The sequence below is a fragment of the Gopherus evgoodei genome, chromosome 8, assembly GCF_007399415.2.
Source record: "Gopherus evgoodei ecotype Sinaloan lineage chromosome 8, rGopEvg1_v1.p, whole genome shotgun sequence".
Taxonomy (NCBI): Eukaryota; Metazoa; Chordata; order Testudines; family Testudinidae; genus Gopherus; species Gopherus evgoodei.
The window spans coordinates 47,573,660-47,590,723 of NC_044329.1; the positions used below are offsets into that span (position 1 = coordinate 47,573,660).

A 17,064-nucleotide genomic window follows, 5' to 3' on the forward strand; every position below is an offset into this window, starting at 1 on the left:
ACAATCTACAACGGTACCACTAAGGTCGAAAAGAAGGGCTGCAGCAAAGCTGGAGCACAAAAGTTCTGACTACCTTCACTGGCGGCAAGAAGGAACTGAGGGTGGGGGGAGCCCGCAGCTCCCCTTATAGTGCGATATGCAGGTGCCACGCCAGGGGTTGTCGCGGTGCTCCCCTAGTACGGGTAGTGCTAAGGGAAAAACTTCCGGCACTGGTGCACGTGGCGAGCACGCACACCTACTGTGGAATACACAGGAGCAATCACGAGAAGAAGCAGTATTGTTGTAAGTCAGCCATAAAAATGTTGGCATACTGTGGGGCCATACGGCTATTCATAACAGTGCCACTGACTTGAAGGTATACATTGTCCTCAAATGTGAAATAGTTGTGGGTGAGGACAAAGTCACAAAGTTCAGCCACCAGGTTTGCCATGACATTATTGGAAATACTGTTCCTGACGGCTTGTAGTCCATCTTTGTGTGGAATGTTGGTGTAGAGGGTTTCTCCATCCATAATGGCCAGCATGGTGTTTTCTGGAAGATCACCAGTGAATTGTAGTTTCCTCAGGAAGTCAGTGGTGTCTCAAAGATAGCTAGGAGTGCTGGTAGCATAGGGCCTGAGGACAGACAATCCTGCTGTCAGGGTGCCAATGCCCGAGATGATGGGGTGTCCTGGATTTCCAGGTTTATGGATCTTGGGTAGCAGATAGAATACCTCTGGTTGGGGCTCTAGAGGTATGTCTGTGCAGATTTGTTCCTGTGCTTTTTCAGGGAGTTTCTTGAGAAAATGGTATACTTTCTTTTGGTAGCCCTCAGTGGGATCAGAGGGTAATGAACATAAGAACGGCTGTACTGGATCAGACCAAAGGTCCATATAGCCCAGTATACCGTCTACAGTGGCCAATGCCAGGTGCCCCAGAGGGAGTGAACCTAACAGGTAATAATCAAGTGATCTCTCTCCTGCCATCCATCTCCATCCTCTGACGAACAGAGGCTAGGGACACCATACCTTACCCATCCTGGCTAATTGTCATTAATAGACTTAACCTCCATGAATTTATCCAGTTCTCTTTTAAATGCTGTTATAGTCTTAGCCTTCACAACCTCCTCAGGTAAGGATTTCCACAAGTTGACTGTGCACTGTGTGAAGAAGAACTTCCTTTTATTAGTTTTAAACCTGTTGCCCATTAATTTCATTTGGTGGCCCCTAGTTCTTGTATTATGGGAATAAGTAAATAACTTTTCCTTACCTACTTTCTCCACACCACTAATGATTTTATATACCTCTATCATACACCCCCCTTAGTCTCCTCTTTTCCAAACTGAAAAGTCCTAATCTCTTTAATCTCTTCTCATATGGGACCTGTTCCAACCCCCTAATCATTTTAGTTGCCCTTCTCTGAACCTTGTCTAGTGCCAGTATATCTTTTTTCAGATAAGGAGACCACATCTATACACAGTATTCAAGATGTGGGCATACCATCGATTTATAAAGGGCAATAATATATTCTCCGTCTTATTCTCTATCCCCTTTTTAAATGATTCCTAACATCCTGTTGGCTTTTTTGAACCATCTCTGCACACTCCGTGGACATCTTCAGAGAACTATCCACGATGACTCCAAGATCTTTTTCCTGAGTCGTTGTAGATAAATTAGCCACCATCATATTGTATGTATAGCTGGGGTTATTTTTTCCAATGTGCATTACTTTACATTTATCCACATTAAATTTCATTTGCTGTTTTGTTGCCCAATCACTTAGGTTTGTGAGATCTTTTTGAGTTCTTCACAGTCTGCTTTGGTCTTAACTATCTTGAGCAGTTTAGTATCATCTGCAAACTTTGCCACCTCACTTTTTATTCCTTTCTCCAGATCATTTATAAATACATTGAATAGGATTGGTCCTAGGACTGACCTTTGGGGAACACCACTAGTTACCTCCTCCATTCTGAGAATTTACCATTTATTCCTACCCTTTGTTCCCTGTCTTTTAACCAGTTCTCAATCCACGAAAGGACCTTCTCTTTTATCCCATGACAACTTAATTTATGTAAGAGCCTTTGGTGAGGGACCTTGTCAAAGGCTTTCTGGAAATCTAGGTATACTATGTCCACTGGATCCCCCTTGTCCACATGTTTGTTGACCCCTTCAAAGAACTCTAATAGATTAGTAAGACACGATTTCCCTTTACAGAAACCATGTTGACTTTTGCCCAACAATTTATGTTCTTCTATGTGTCTGACAATTTTATTCTTTGCTATTGTTTCGACTAATTTTCCCGGTACTGACATTAGACTTACTGGTCTGTAATTGCTGGGATCACTTCTAGAGCCCTTTTTAAATATTGGCATTACATTAGCTATCTTCCAGTCATTGGGTACAGAAGCCAATTTAAAGAACAGGTTACAAACCATAGTTAATAGTTCTGCAACTTCACATTTGAATTCTTTCAGAACTCTTGGGTGAATGCCATTTGGTCCCGGTGACTTGTTACTGTTAAGTTTATCAATTAATTCCAAAACCTCCTCTAGTGATACTTCAATCTGTGACAGTTCCTCAGATTTGTCACCTACAAAAGCTGGCCCATGTTTGGGAATCTCTCAAACATCCTTAGCCATGAAGACTGAAGCAAAGAATCCATTCAGTTTCTCTGCAATGACTTTATCGTCTTTAAGCGCTCCTTTTGTATCTCGATCATCCGGGCCCCACTGGTTGTTTAGCAGGCTTCCTGCTTAAAAAAACATTTTGTTATTAACTTTTGAGTTTTTGGCTAGCCGTTCTTCAAACTCCTCTTTGGCTTTTCTTATTACATTTTTACATTTAATTTAGCAGTGTTTATGCTTCTTTCTATTTACCTCACTAGGATCTGACTTCCACTTTTTAAAAGATGCCTTTTTATCTCTCAAAGATGCCTTTTTATCTCTCATCTAGAAGCCTTCTGTTCATATTCCTACCTATTCATGATGACGATAGTACCTTTTCTGTCAGCCTTTTTGATTATGATGCCAGAGTTATTCCTGAGGCTGTGAATGGCGTTGTGTTCTGCAGGCTGAGGTTAAGGGGCAAGTCAGTGCACACTAACCCAGGAACCTATCCTTGCAACAAAGCTCGTTGCCAACTCTGTCCACATATCTATTCAGGACCTAATCACATCAGCCACATCATCAGAGGCTCATTCACGTGCACATCTATCAATGTGATATATGCCATCATGTGCCAGCAATGCCTCTCTGCCATGTACATTGGCCAAACCGGACAGTCTCTACGCAAAAGAATAAATGGACTCAAATCAGATGTCAAGAATTATAATATTCAAAAACCAGTCGGAGAACACTTCAACTTCCCTGGTCACTCAATTACAGACCTAAAAGTCGCAGTTCTCCACCATAAAAACTTCAAAAACAGACTGCAGACCTGGAATTAATTAGCAAACTGGACGCCATTAAATTAGGTTTGAATAAAGACTGGGAGTGGATGGGTCATTACACAAAGTAAAAACTATTTCCCTGTGCTAACTTTCCCCCTACTGTTACTCACACCTTCTTGTCAGCTGTTTGAAACGGGCCATCCTGACTATCACTACAGAAGTTTTTTTTCTCCTGCTGATGATAGTCCACCTTAATTGATTAGTCTCATTAGAGTTGGTATGGCAACACATATTTTTTCATGTTCTGTGTGTATATACTTCTTCCTACTGTATTTTCCACTGCATGCATCCGATGAAGTGGGTTTTATCCCATGAAAGCTTATGTCCAAATAAATTTGTTAGTCTCTAAGGTGCCACAAGTACTCCTCATTCTCAAAACATAGTGAACTTCTCAGCACATGATGGAAGCTCTGTTCCTGTAAGACAATTCCCTGCAGGGCAAGAGCAACACCTAACATCTATTTCTGCAGAGCTTGGTAATCTTCTACAAAAGGAGTTTCACACAACAGAGAAAAATATTAGTCCTCTGAGACAGTATTTATAAGAGGATGCACAATGCTGTGGTAGTGTGAAAATAATACCCACTCCAGCTCACAGCAGAATCAGTTTTCAGTGGATTCCATTTTCCTCAGTTAATCCTCTTTCTCTGTCCCTCTGCAAAGATTTAAAAAGTATTTATCACTCTGGTATCTAGGTGCTCTTTGGCCAAAGATATGTTAATAAAAAGAACACTTCTCAGAATTAATTTTGACCACAAAGCATTTCCCAAGGAGGCAAAAAAAAAATCTGACAACCCAACCATTTTGATTTGTTTAAAGGGAGGAAGATAAAAGACATGTTTACCACTAGAAACCAGAAGTGTTTTTGAAGGCTACACATAAAAATTAACTTACACCAGACAGAGGCAAATAAAACCAGGCTCCAAAATATCCTTTATTAACGGCACTAACAAGATGCGTGTTCTCTTGACATTAACATGGATTTTTACGTATTGTGACAGACCCAGACCAGTGAGGTACTGGAGTCTGGTAGAGGGCAAATATTCTGGTCATTGGATGAGTAGTTTTCTGTTCCCTGAGTGACCAGAGCAGGGGCTGCACTAGAGTAATCAGGAACCTGCTAGAACCAATTAAGACGGACAGGCTGATTAGATCACCTACAGCCAATCAAGGCAGGCTAATCAGGGAACTTGGGTTTAAAAAGGAACTCACTCCAGTCAGGCGAGGAGGAGCCAGAGGAGAGAAAGTGTGTGTAAGGAGCTGGGAGCAAGAGGCAGAAGGAGCTGAGAATGAGAGGGTGTGCTGCTGGAGGACTAAGGAGTACAAGCATTATCAGACACCAGGAGGAAGGTCCTGTGGTGAGGATCAAGAAGGTGTTTGGAGGAGGTCATGGGGAAGTAGCCCAGGGAATTGTAGCTGTCATGCAGCTGTTACAAGAGGCACTATAGACAGCTGCAATCCAACGGGCCCTGCGCTGGAACCCGGAGTAGAAGGCGGGCCCGGGTTCCCCCTAAACCTCCCAATTCCTGATCAGACACAGGAAGAGTTGATCCAGACTGTGGGGAAGATCACTGAGGTGAGCAAATCTGCCAATAAGCGCAGGACCCACCAAGGTAGAGGAGCAACTTTGTCACAACTGGTGTCAGAGGTGGGATTTGGTGTGCACAGCGCAGCAGAAGGAGGGCAATTTAAAAAAAAGAGTAGAGTTTATTTTTATTTTTTTTTCACCACAATGGATGACTCAGTGCGGGCATTGATACAAGCTATGACGGCCCAGCAGGAGGCTACCCGTGTTCAGGCAGCTGCCCAACAGGAGGCAGTGCGGCTGCAGCAAGAGACTAATCGCCTGCTGATGGACCAGGCTTCTCAAGACCGGCCTATGTTGCAGGAACTGGTAAACCAGGTAAAGACCCTTACAGAGCTGAACCGCGGCCATGATGGGACGCAGATCATACGGGCCAGCCACTGGCTGCAGAAAATGATGCGGGAGGATGATGTAGAGGCATACCTTCTGGCCTTTGAGAGGACAGCCCTACGGGAGGCCTGGCCTCGAGATCAGTGGTCTGGCATCCTTGCCTCATTCCTGTGTGGGGAGGCCCAGAAGGCTAACTATGATCTGCCTGAAGAGGCTGCAGCAGACTACCCCCAGCTGAAAGTGGAGATGCTGGCCAGATCTGGGGTAACTACCGCAGTGTGGGCCCAATGGTATCATGAGTGTAGGTACCAGGAAAACAAAACCTCATGGTCCCAATTGTATGACCTCATCCATCTCGCATGAAAGTGGTTGCGAACGGAGTTCCGGAGTCCGGAAGAGATACTAGAGGTTCTGGTCATCGACCGATACATGAGGGGACTACTGCCAGACCTTCGTGCCTGGGTAAGCCAGAACAAACCCTCCACCTATGATGAGGTTGTTGCACTGGTAGAGAGGCAAAGGACAGCAAGGGGGCTGATATGACCAGTTAAGGAAGAGGCATCCCTGGTTAAACTAGCAGTACCAAGCCCTAGAGCCCGGGTGACTGGGCCACCAGGAGGGCCCAGGTGGAAAAAAAGAGGGCCTGAAGGCCCACCAGAGGCCACAAAGAGTCGAAGCACTGAGGGAGAAGAGGAACATGATGTTAGATTGCCCAAACCAAGAGACCGAGGAATGCCTAGGGCTCCATACAGATGTTATGCCTGTGGGGAGTGAGGACATATAGCTGCACAGTGTCCAATGCTGAGGAGCCAATGCAGTGTAACCTGGGGAACTGGGCAGACCCACACTCCCTAATCCGCCTTGTGTGGGTCTCACTAACCCCACATATGTACACCAGACCAGTGAAACTAAATAGGGTAGAGACCACGGCACTGGTTGATTCAGGGAGTGCTATCACGCTTGTCTCAGGGAAGCTCGTCAAGTGTATTCAGCTGCTGTGGGCTAAGCGTACAAGGATAACATGCGTCCATGGGACAGTTGGTTATTACCCCACCATCCCAGTAAAACTCGAGATTCAGGGGAACACTACTGAGGTAGCAACAGGTGTAGTCCCTAAACTCCCATACCCGCTGCTTATAGGGAGGGACTTCCCAAGGTTTGGAAACTTACTCTCAGTAGGAGGATTGGAGGAAAAGGGGAATCCTGAAGTTAGTGAGGCATCCACAGTAGATTGTCAACCCCCAGTCTTCTCTGAAATATCCCCAGATTTATTTTCCATTCCCAGACAGGGTAGAAAGTCTAAAATGGAAAGGAGGGCAGCTAAGGCCTTGGGGACCCGAATACTGATTCAAAGCCAGAGGGTCGCTCTCATAGGTAGGTGGACCCAAGCAGCTGAAAAGGAGGGCACCCAGGAGGGAGAAGCACCTGAGTCTGACCCCCACCCTAATGCTTCTGAATCAGTAAAGGCAACAGAGACTGGGCCCCTAGATCTTGGGCAGATTAGCCCCGGGAGAGGAAATTTTGGACGGGACGGGACCAGGCTGAAGACCCAAGGTACGACAACATTAGGAAGGAGGTGACTGAAATAGATAGGGAAGGGAAAACCCAGGGACCAGAACCCTACTTCATAATGGAGAAGAATGTCTTGTACCAGGTTGCACCAGTACAGGGGCAGAAGGTACGGCAGATCGTAGTACCTCAAAAACACCAGAATGCTGTATTAAGTCTTGCTCATAGTCATCTTTTGGGGGGGGGGCATTTGGGAGTAGAGAAGACCCTGGCACAAGTCCTACGACAGTTCTTCTGGCCCGGAGTACATGAAGAAGTGCGGAGGTACTGTGCATCCTGCTCAGAGTGTCAGCTGCATAGTCCCCGTCCCCACCTGAGGGTACCTTTAATACTCCTTCCCATCACAGAAGTCCCCTTTGAGTGAATAGCCATGAACCTAGTGGGATCCCTGGAGAAGACGGCTCGGGGCCACCAATATATACTTGTTGTTTTGGACTATGCTACTCACTACTCAGAAGCTGTCCCCCTGCGGAACACAGCCTCTAAAACGATAGCCAAAGAGCTGCTGGGGCTCTTTGCCTGAGTGGGGCTACCAAAGGAGATATTAACAGACCAAGGAACCCCATTTATGTCAAAGCTAATGAAAGACCTCTGTACGCTGCTCCGTATACATACCCTGAGAACGTCAGTCTACCATCCGCAGACTGATGGGTTGGTAGAAAGGTTTAACTGAACCCTCAAGGCTATGATATGGAAGGTGCTAAGTCGGGACGGGAAGGATTGGGACACCCTACTACCCTATTTTATGTTCGCTATCCTGGAGGTACCTCGGGCCTCAACTGGGTTTTCCCCCTTCGAGTTATTATACGGGTGTCATCCCCGTGGCATACTAGATATCGCCAAAAAGAGATCTGGGAAAAGGAACCCAATGAGGGGAGAAATATAACAGAACATGTAATACAGATGCGAGACCGGATAGCCTGGGTCACCCCTATTGTACGGGAACATTTGGAAAAGGCACAGGAGGCCCAGAGAACCCATTACAATCGCCAGGCAAAAGTCCGACAGTTCCAACAAGGGGATCAGGTGATGGTGTTGGTACCCACGGCAGAAAGCAAGCTACTGGCCCAATGGCAGGGACCCTATGAGGTGGTTGAACCTGTGGGGGAAGTAACCTACAAGGTGCGTCAGCCAGGACGCCGAAAACAAGAACAGATTTATCACATCAACCTTCTGAAACCCTGGCATGCACAAGAGGCGTGCATAACTGTCCAAAAAGACCTAACCCAGGAAAACAAGCCTTCCAAACAGGTGAGAGTGTCTCCCGATTTAACACTAGACCAGAAGAATGAGGTGTCTGAGATGATCTTCCGGAACCAAGATGTGTTCTCGACAAAACCGAGTGGAACAACCAAGACATATCACCATATATCACGAACCCTGGGGCCAGAACAACGAGGCCCTATCGGGTGCCAGCAGCCAAAGGGGAGGAAATAAAAGTAGAAGTAAAGAAAATGCTGGAGCTGGGGATCATCAAAGAATCCCACAGTCAGCGGTCTAGCCCAATCGTGCTGGTGCCCAAACCTGATGGCACCACAAGGTTTTGCAAAGACTTCCGGCGACTAAACGAAGTATCCCAGTTTGACCCATACCCCATACCTTGCATAGATGAGCTAGGGGATCATCTGGGTAATGCCCGGTATTTGACTACTCTTGACTTGACAAACGGGTACTGGCAGATTCCTCTTGCGGAAGACGGAATGGAAAAGACTGCGTTCTCTATACCAGAGGGTCTTTTTCAATATACTGTCCTCCCTTTTGGACTACATGGGGGCCCAGCTACTTTCCAGCACCTCATGGACAAGCTATTATGCCCGCATAACAGTTATGCTGCTGCCTACTTGGACAATGTGGTCATTCATACCCCAGACTGGGAAACCCACCTAAAGAAGGTGGAGGCAGTTCCTGACACCTTCAGGCGAGCTGGCCTTACAGCAAACCCTGCCAAGTGCGCTGTAGGGTTTACAGAGGCCAAATATCTTGGCTACATTGTGAGAAAAGGTCTGGTAAAACCCCAAGTGAACAAGTTGGAGGCCATCCAAAATTGGCCCCGACCATGTCGCAAGAAACAAGTCTGGGCATTTCTACGTGTAGTGGGGTATTACCGACGATTAAACCCCCACTTTGCCACAAGGGCAAGCCCCCTGACAGACTTAGTGAAAGCCCGTGGACCTGATCTGGTGAGATGGTCTGACGCAGCAGAGGAAGCATTCACAGACCTACGGATTGCCCTCTGCAGTAACCCCGTACTGACAGCCCCTGATTTCACCAAGGAATTTATCCTGCAGATAGATGCATCGAAAGTAGGGGCGGGGACCATTCTATCACAGATGGTTGGGGAGGAGGAACACCTAATTCTCTACCTCAGTTGGAAACTCCTTCCGAGGGAACAAAAATATGCAGTGGTGGAGAGAGAGTGCCTCGCCGTAAAATGGGCCATGGAAGCATTGCGCTACTACTTGCTCAGGCGCAGATTTGTCCTCGTGACCGACCATGCCTCTCTTCAATGGATGCAGCGGAACAAGGAGAAGAAAACAAGGGTGACCAGGTAGTTCTTATCCCTCCAACCTTTCCAGTTCCGTGTGCAACACAGAGCAGGGAGCCGTCACGGCAATGCTGATGGCTTGTCACGTGTGCACTGTCCAGCATCTCAAGCTGCCCAACCCCTTGGTGTTGAGCAGGGGCGAGGGATATGTGACAGACCCAGGCCAGTGGGGTACAGGAGTCTGGTAAAGGGCAAATATATTGGTCACTGGATGAGTAGTTTTCTGTTCCCTGAGTGACCAGAGCAGGGGCTGCACTAGAGTAATCAGGAACCTGCTAGAACCAATTAAGACAGACAGGCTGATTAGATCACCTGCAGCCAATCAAGGCAGGCTAATCAGGGCACTTGGGTTTAAAAAGGAGCTCACTCCAGTCAGGCGAGGAGGAGCCAGAGGAGAGGAAGTGCATGTGAGGAGCTGGGAGCAAGAGGCAGAAGGAGCTGAGAGTAAGAGGGTGTGCTGTTGGAGGACTAAGGAGTACAAGCGTTATCAGACACCAGGAGGAAGGTCCTGTGGTGAGGATAAAGAAGGTGTTTGGAGGAGGCCATGGGGAAGTAGCCCAGGGAGTTGTAGCTGTCATGCAGCTGTTACAAGAGCACTATAGACAGCTGCAATCCACAGGGCCCTGGGCTGGAACCCGGAGTAGAGGGCGGGCCCGGATTCCCCCTAAACCTCCCAATTCCTGATCAGACACAGGAGGAATTGATCCAGACTGCGGGGAAGATCACTGAGGTGTGCAAATCTGCCAATAAGCGCAGGACCCACCACAGTAGAGGAGGAACTTTGTCACAGTATGCTCCACAAAATGGGAATTAATGCACAATTTGTCTTTTCCACAAGAGCAGACTTGGGGCCCATGATTCTGTCTGTTGCAGGTTTAACTGCAAATATTTGGCTATGATAGAATTGTGTGCTTTTGGATCACACTCCCTACTTGCTCTGATATCCATGACAGTGTGAAGGACAGAAGAAACAACTTGGTAATCATTCCTTAAACCTATTTAATAATCAACTATTCTGCTTCCGTATAGGGTTTTTTTTGGTTCTATTTTTACAGTTGGTTTAGTATAGTAAAGCTGTATTACACATGAACTGGTGAAGCCAAACACTTATATATATTTTTTAATGAATATAGCAGCAAATATTAAAATGTATGTACTATAGACAGGTTTTCTGAAGTGCTCAGCCTTAGCTTAGCTACACTCCCACTGAAGTCAGTGGTAAAGCTCCCAATGACTTCAAAAAGAGCAGAGTTAGGCCACTGCTGTGAACGTCTGAAAATCCCTCCCATTAATCCACTCATCAATGGATACTTTAAATACATTAGAAAAGACCTGAAATATCTCTGCTCCAGTATCTTATGTGTTTATCCTGTATGGAGCACAGGAAAAAGATGGAGTCATTTGGTATGCTGGAAGCACACTTTACTAGCCAATCTGCTTGAAGTAATCTCTACCACTAAAAGAGACTACACCGCAGATCCTTACCAGGGCTGCTTCACCGTACACCATTTAATATCTATTACCACCTCCTCAATGAATACCAGAGAATGGTGCCTGAAGACTGGATACTTTTCAAAAGTACAGTAATTTTAATTAATTGTTGACATTTGGAACTCTAAGAGGAATTGTGAGAACTGACTGTAGGGGTGGCAGAGCTTTCCCACAGGTGGGGGGCCAGGCCCCCCAAACCCCTCTGTTGCCCTACCTCTGCCCCTCCTCTTCCCCGTAGACCCTGACCCCGGCCAAGCTGGAAGCCAGAGCGGGGCCGGGGAGCCCAGGCCCCTCCACCTACCCAGGGTGGGTGGGGCCCAAGAGCAGCCCCTCCCTGGCCTGTGTCCCTGCCCCACCTGCCCGTGGCAGGTGGACGGTCCTCACAGTTGCCCATGAATCTCTTACCTCGACCCAACTCCGGCTCCTGCCCTGGGTGAGCATCTGAGAGATGGGGATACGGGCCGGGGGCTGCTCTCAGTCCCCTCTCCCCCACCCTGGGCAGGTGAAGGGTCTATGGCTCCTCACAGCTGCCTGGCCTTCCCGGCCAGGCTCCAGCTACCAGCTTGGCTGAAGGCTGGGGCCTTGGGGGAAAAAAGGAGAGGCAGGGCCCATGGTGAAAAGTGGACGGGCAGACCCATCCACTTTCAAAAGGTGAGAGGGCCCTGGCCCCCCCTGGTTCCAGCACCCCTGGCTCATGGTGAGTTTCATGTACGCCATGGTGCTGTAAGCATGTTGGTCTCAGGATATTAGAGAGACAAGCTGGGTGAAATAATATCTTTTATTGGACCAACACTACTAAATGGTAGAAAAGTAACTACCAACCACTTGGAGACCATTCCTAAAAGGTTTCGGTCAGTAAAATTACTTTTATTGTAGAGAGCTTCGCATGTCAGTTATAGAATACCAAAGAGAATTTGAGAAGATCCCTAATGGTATAATCTCTCAGGCAAGGCCTGTCTTTCTTGTGCCTCAATTAAGAGTATATTAGTATTCACATGAGGAAATGGAAGAATTAATAAGTGGGTGGATCTCTTCTATCCTATCTTTTGTACAGTAACCACTTGTTAAGTGTCCATCAGGCCAAACCCGCTCATAAACTGATGGTTAACATTCAAAATAGTTCTGGGTTACTGAAGAGCTGATATCTGAGTGTCTGGCTGTAGATAACAGATTTCTTGGTGTGTTCAGAGTGGTTACTGAATTTGTGAAATGTGGTGGTCTGTGGGTTTCTACTTATCTTCATAGCTTCAGTAACAACCCCAAACACACCAACAAATATGTTATCTACAGTGAGGCATTCAGATATCACAGAATATGCTCCAAGGAGAAAGTCTGGGAGAGAGACCTCAAAACTGCCTTCCCCAAACAAGGACACTCCATCAGAGAAGTAGATCGCCTCATGGAACAGGCCACCCAAGTACCCCGAAAGAACCTGCTTCAATACAGAAATAAAATCACCTTTGACCACACACCCCTAATTCTCACCTACCATCCCACACTGGAACCTATACGGGGTATCATCAAACAGCTACAACCCATACTCGATGGGAACCCCATCCTGAAAGGTATCTTTCCTGACCCCATTCTTCTGGCCTTCAAACAACACCCCAACTTCTTCAAGCTCATCATCAGAAACAAGCTCCCCACAGACCAGGACACATCAACTCAAAGCAGCACCAGACCCTGCCAGAATAACAGATGCAAACCTGCAGACATATCTCCACTGCTACAATGATTACGCCCCTGGGAACATACCTTTCAAGATAGATGCCTACACATATCTATCACAATATGTGGTGTACTCATTCCGTGCACTACATGCTCCTATAGTAACTATGGGGGTGAAACAAGACAATCACTATGCTCTTGAATGAACTTACACAGAAAAATGATAAAAAACAAAATCACTACATCATCTGGGGTGAACACTTGTCACAACACGATCACTGTATATCTGACCTATCAGTCCTCATCCTCAAAGGAAACCTGCATAACACTTTCAAAAGACAAGGCTGGGAGCTTAAATTCATAAGTTTGATAGACACTAAAACTCTTAATAAAGACACTGGATTTATGGCTTTTAAAAACAATCTGTAACCCATTTACATACACACACCCTCGCCAACTGCTTTTTCCCCCTTTCCTCCCTATGACTGGATGGGTGTTAATGGGCCACCTCATCTTCAATGGTCCCTTGAAATGTGTGTTAACTACTTATACTGAACAATATTTTTCATCTTGTATTTAGCTGTGACACTCTGGGCTGGTCCAGACTAGGGGGGGGAAATCGATCTTAGATACGCAACTTCAGCTACATGAATAACGTAGCTGAAGTCGAATATCTAAGATCGGATTACTCACCCATCCAGACGGCGCGATATATCAATCCCCGAGCAATCAATTTTAACCCGCCGATATGGCAGGTAGTCTGGACGTACCCTCTGAGTAAGTTTCCCAGACCTGAAGATCTCTGTGTGGCTTGAAAGCTTGTCTCCCTCACCAACAGAAGTTGATCCAATAAAATAAATTACTTCACTCACTTTGTAAATTTTATGACATTTCTGAAGCTTTTCTTCTAGTCAACAGTCTTGACAACTACAGATTTGAATTTGTATCAACACTTCAACAACCCTTAACTATTCTGAATATTGACCATCTTTTTGAGAGTGGTTTTGGCCTGATAGACACTTAAGATAAGATACTACGCTAGAAGAGATCCGCCCACTTATTAATTCTTCCATTTCCGACCTCATATGAATACTAATCTACTGTTGATCGAGGCACAAAGAAGGACAAGACTTGCCTGAGAGGTTATACTCATACGGGATATTTTCCAATTCTCTTTAACTGACATGCAAAGCTCTCTACCAAATAAGAGTATTCTGATTGGAGCTGACTGAGATATCTGAGCCATTAGTGATTATCTTCAAAAAGTCATGGACGATGAGAGAGATTCCAGAGGACTGGGAAAGGGCGAATATAGTGCCAATCTATAGAAAAAGAAATCAGGACAACCCAGGGAATTACAGACCAGTCAACTTAACTTCATTAGCCTGGAAAGATAATGGAGCAAATAATTAAGCAATCAATTAGCAAACATCTAGAAGATAATAAGGTGATAAGTAACAGTCAGCATGGATTTGTCAAAAACAAATCATGTCAAACCAACCTGATAGCTTTCTTTGACAGGGTAGATAGTGGGGAAGCAGTAGCCGTGGTATATCTTGACTTTAGTAAAGCTTTTAATACTGTCCCAGATGACCTTCTCATAAACAAACTAGAGAAATGAAACCCAGATGGAGCTAGTATAAGGTGGGTGCAAAACTGGTTGGAAAACTGTTCCTTGAGAGTAATTATCAGTGGTTCACAGTCATGCTGGAAGAGCATAACGAGTGGGATCCCGCAGGGATCAGTACTGGGTCAGGTTCTGTTCAATATCTCCATCAATGATTTAGATAATGGCATACAGCAGTGTTTCTCAAACTGGGGTCGCCGCTTCTGTAGGGAAAGCCCCTGGCGGCTCAGGCCGGTTTGTTTACCTGCCCCGTCCGCAGGTCTGGCCCATCGCAGCTCCCATTGGCTCAGATTTGCCACTGCGGGCCAATGGGAGCTGCTGGAAGCGGTGGCCAGTAAGTCCCTCAGCCCACGCCGCTTCCAGCAGCTCCTATTGGCCTGGAGCAGCAAACCCAGTTTGAGAAACAGTGGCATAGAGAGTACACTTATAAAGTCTGCAGACCATACCAAGCTGGGAGGGGTTGCAAGTGCTTTTGAGGATAGGATTAAAATTCAAATTGATCTGGAGAAACTGCAGAAACAGTCTGAAGTAAATAGGATGAAATTCAATAAAGATAAATGCAAAGTACTTGATTTAGGAAGGAACAATCAGTGGCACACATACAAAATGGCAAATGACTGCTTAGGAAGGAGTACGGCAGAAAGGGATCTGGGGGTCATAGTAGACCACAAGCTAAATATGCGTCAACAGTGTAACGCTGTTGCAGAAAAAGCAAACATCATTCTGGGATGTACTAGCAGGAGTGTTGTAAGCAAGACAGAAGAAGTAATTCTTCCACTCTACTCCGCACTGATTAGACCTCATCTGAAGTATTGTGTCCAGTTCTAGGCACCACATATCAGGAAGGATATGGACAAACTGGAGAAAGTCCAGAGAAGAGCAACAAAAATGATTAGAGGTCTAGAAAACATGACCTATGGGGGTAGACTGAAAAAACTGGGTTTGTTTAGTCTGAAAAAGAGGAGACTGAAAGTAGACATGATAATAGTTTTCAAGTATGTAAAAGCTTGTTACAAGGAGGAGGAAGAAAAAAATGTTTTTCTTAACCTCTGAGGATAGGACAAGAAGCAATGGGCTTAAATTGCAGCAAGGGAGGTTTAGGTTGGACATTAGGAAAAACTTCCTAACTCTCAGGGTGCTTAAACACTGGAATAAACTGCCTAGAGAACTTGTGGCGTCTCAGTCACTGGAGATTTTTAAGAGCAGGTTAGACAAACACCTGTCAGGGATGGTCTAGATCAGGGGCAGGCAAACTTTTTGGCCTGAGGGCTGCATTGGGTTTCTGAAATTGTATGGAGGATCGGTTAGGGGAGGCTGTGCCTCCTCAAACAGCCAGGTGTGGCCTGGCCCCCACCCCTATCCAACTCCCCCTGCTTCTCACCCTCTGATAGCCTCCCTGGGGACTCCTGCCCCATCCAACCCCCCTGTTCCCTGATGCCCCCCCCCGGGACCTCTCCCCCATCCACCCCTCTCTGTCCCTTGACTGCCCCCATGGCCCAATCCAACCCCTCCTCTCATTCCTGACTGCCCCCCCGGGACTCCTACCCCATCCAATCCCCCTGTTCCTCGCCCTCTGACTGCCCTGCTCCCTATCCACACCCCCGTCCCCTGACCACCACCCTGAACTCCCCTGCCCTCTATCCAACTCCCTCTACCGCGCTGTCTGGAGCACTGGTGGCTGGCAGCGCAATAGCCACACCGCCCAGAGCACCAGGACAGGCAGCTGTGCCATCCAGCTGGAGCCAGCCACGCCACCGTGCAGCACAGAGCATTGTGTCAGGCTGCAGCTCTGCAGGAGCCCCACTGCCCAGAGCATTGTGCCAGCGGCAAGGCGAGCTGAGTTCTGTTGCACAGACAGACAACTGACTGAAGGATCATGAAAAAGGAAACAAACAATGGCAATGTATTAGCTGGTTGCTAGGTATTCAGTGAGCTGCCTATGGATTGGTATTTGACCCATTTTTATTCCATTACTTATTCCTGAAATAATTTGTTTAAAAACTTCCTTAAAAATCCAGCTGGGTGTGGGAGGGATGTGGAAAGGTAATGAACTCTGAGCCATTGGGTTGGTAGTGCTGGAGTGGCAGCTTGGTATGAGGAGAGAAAACTACGGGCTGCATGCACATGGGAGAAGCAACAAATAGTAGGCGGGTCAGAGTTGGGAACGTCAGATGGAGTGGATGGCTAGTGAAAGCAGGAGCAGTGGGGGCGGTGGCGGCAATACGTAGAGGGAAATGAAGATGATGTTATAAGAAGCCAGAGCAGTGGACTCCGGGGAGCTGGACAGTAGTACTTGTGTAAGAGGAGGAGGAAGAGGAGGGGAGCTGGGGAGAGGAGCAAATTACTTCAAAATGGGTGCACCACCAGCCAGACTGATGTGCAAACTCTTTGATGGGAGAATAATCCATTCACACCACTACAGAGTGAAACAGTTAATGAAGGAAAGGTAAACTACACATTAAGGGACAATTTTCAAAGGCACAAGGGCAGTTAAGCCTCCCAAGTCCTACTGAAAGTCTATTTGTGCCTTTAGAATCTCCCTAAGGATACTCAATTGGAAGGTGCTGAAAATACCAGTGAAGACAGAAAATACTACCAAAGAGTTTTTCCACAAGCTCAAACTGCCCAAGTACCAAATAAGAAAATCCTGCTATTGACCCAGTCCCCTGGGAGTTCCATCATGAAGATGGGAATGCAATTACTGTAAATCTGTCAAAAATTACAAAGGCTTCTTCTGATGGAAACTTATTTAGAAAATGGAATATCCATAGGTCTAATGTAGGCCTTAATTACCACTGGCATCCTGTACTGAGATTCTGCCCTGG

General features: G+C 46.5%; 1 protein-coding gene across 7 annotated transcripts in view; it reads right to left on the minus strand.

Annotated features, from left to right (window-relative positions):
• The window catches only part of DNM3 (dynamin 3), a 369,829-nt gene that overhangs the window by 92,457 nt on the left and 260,308 nt on the right, over positions 1-17,064 (minus strand). The window lies entirely within an intron of this gene.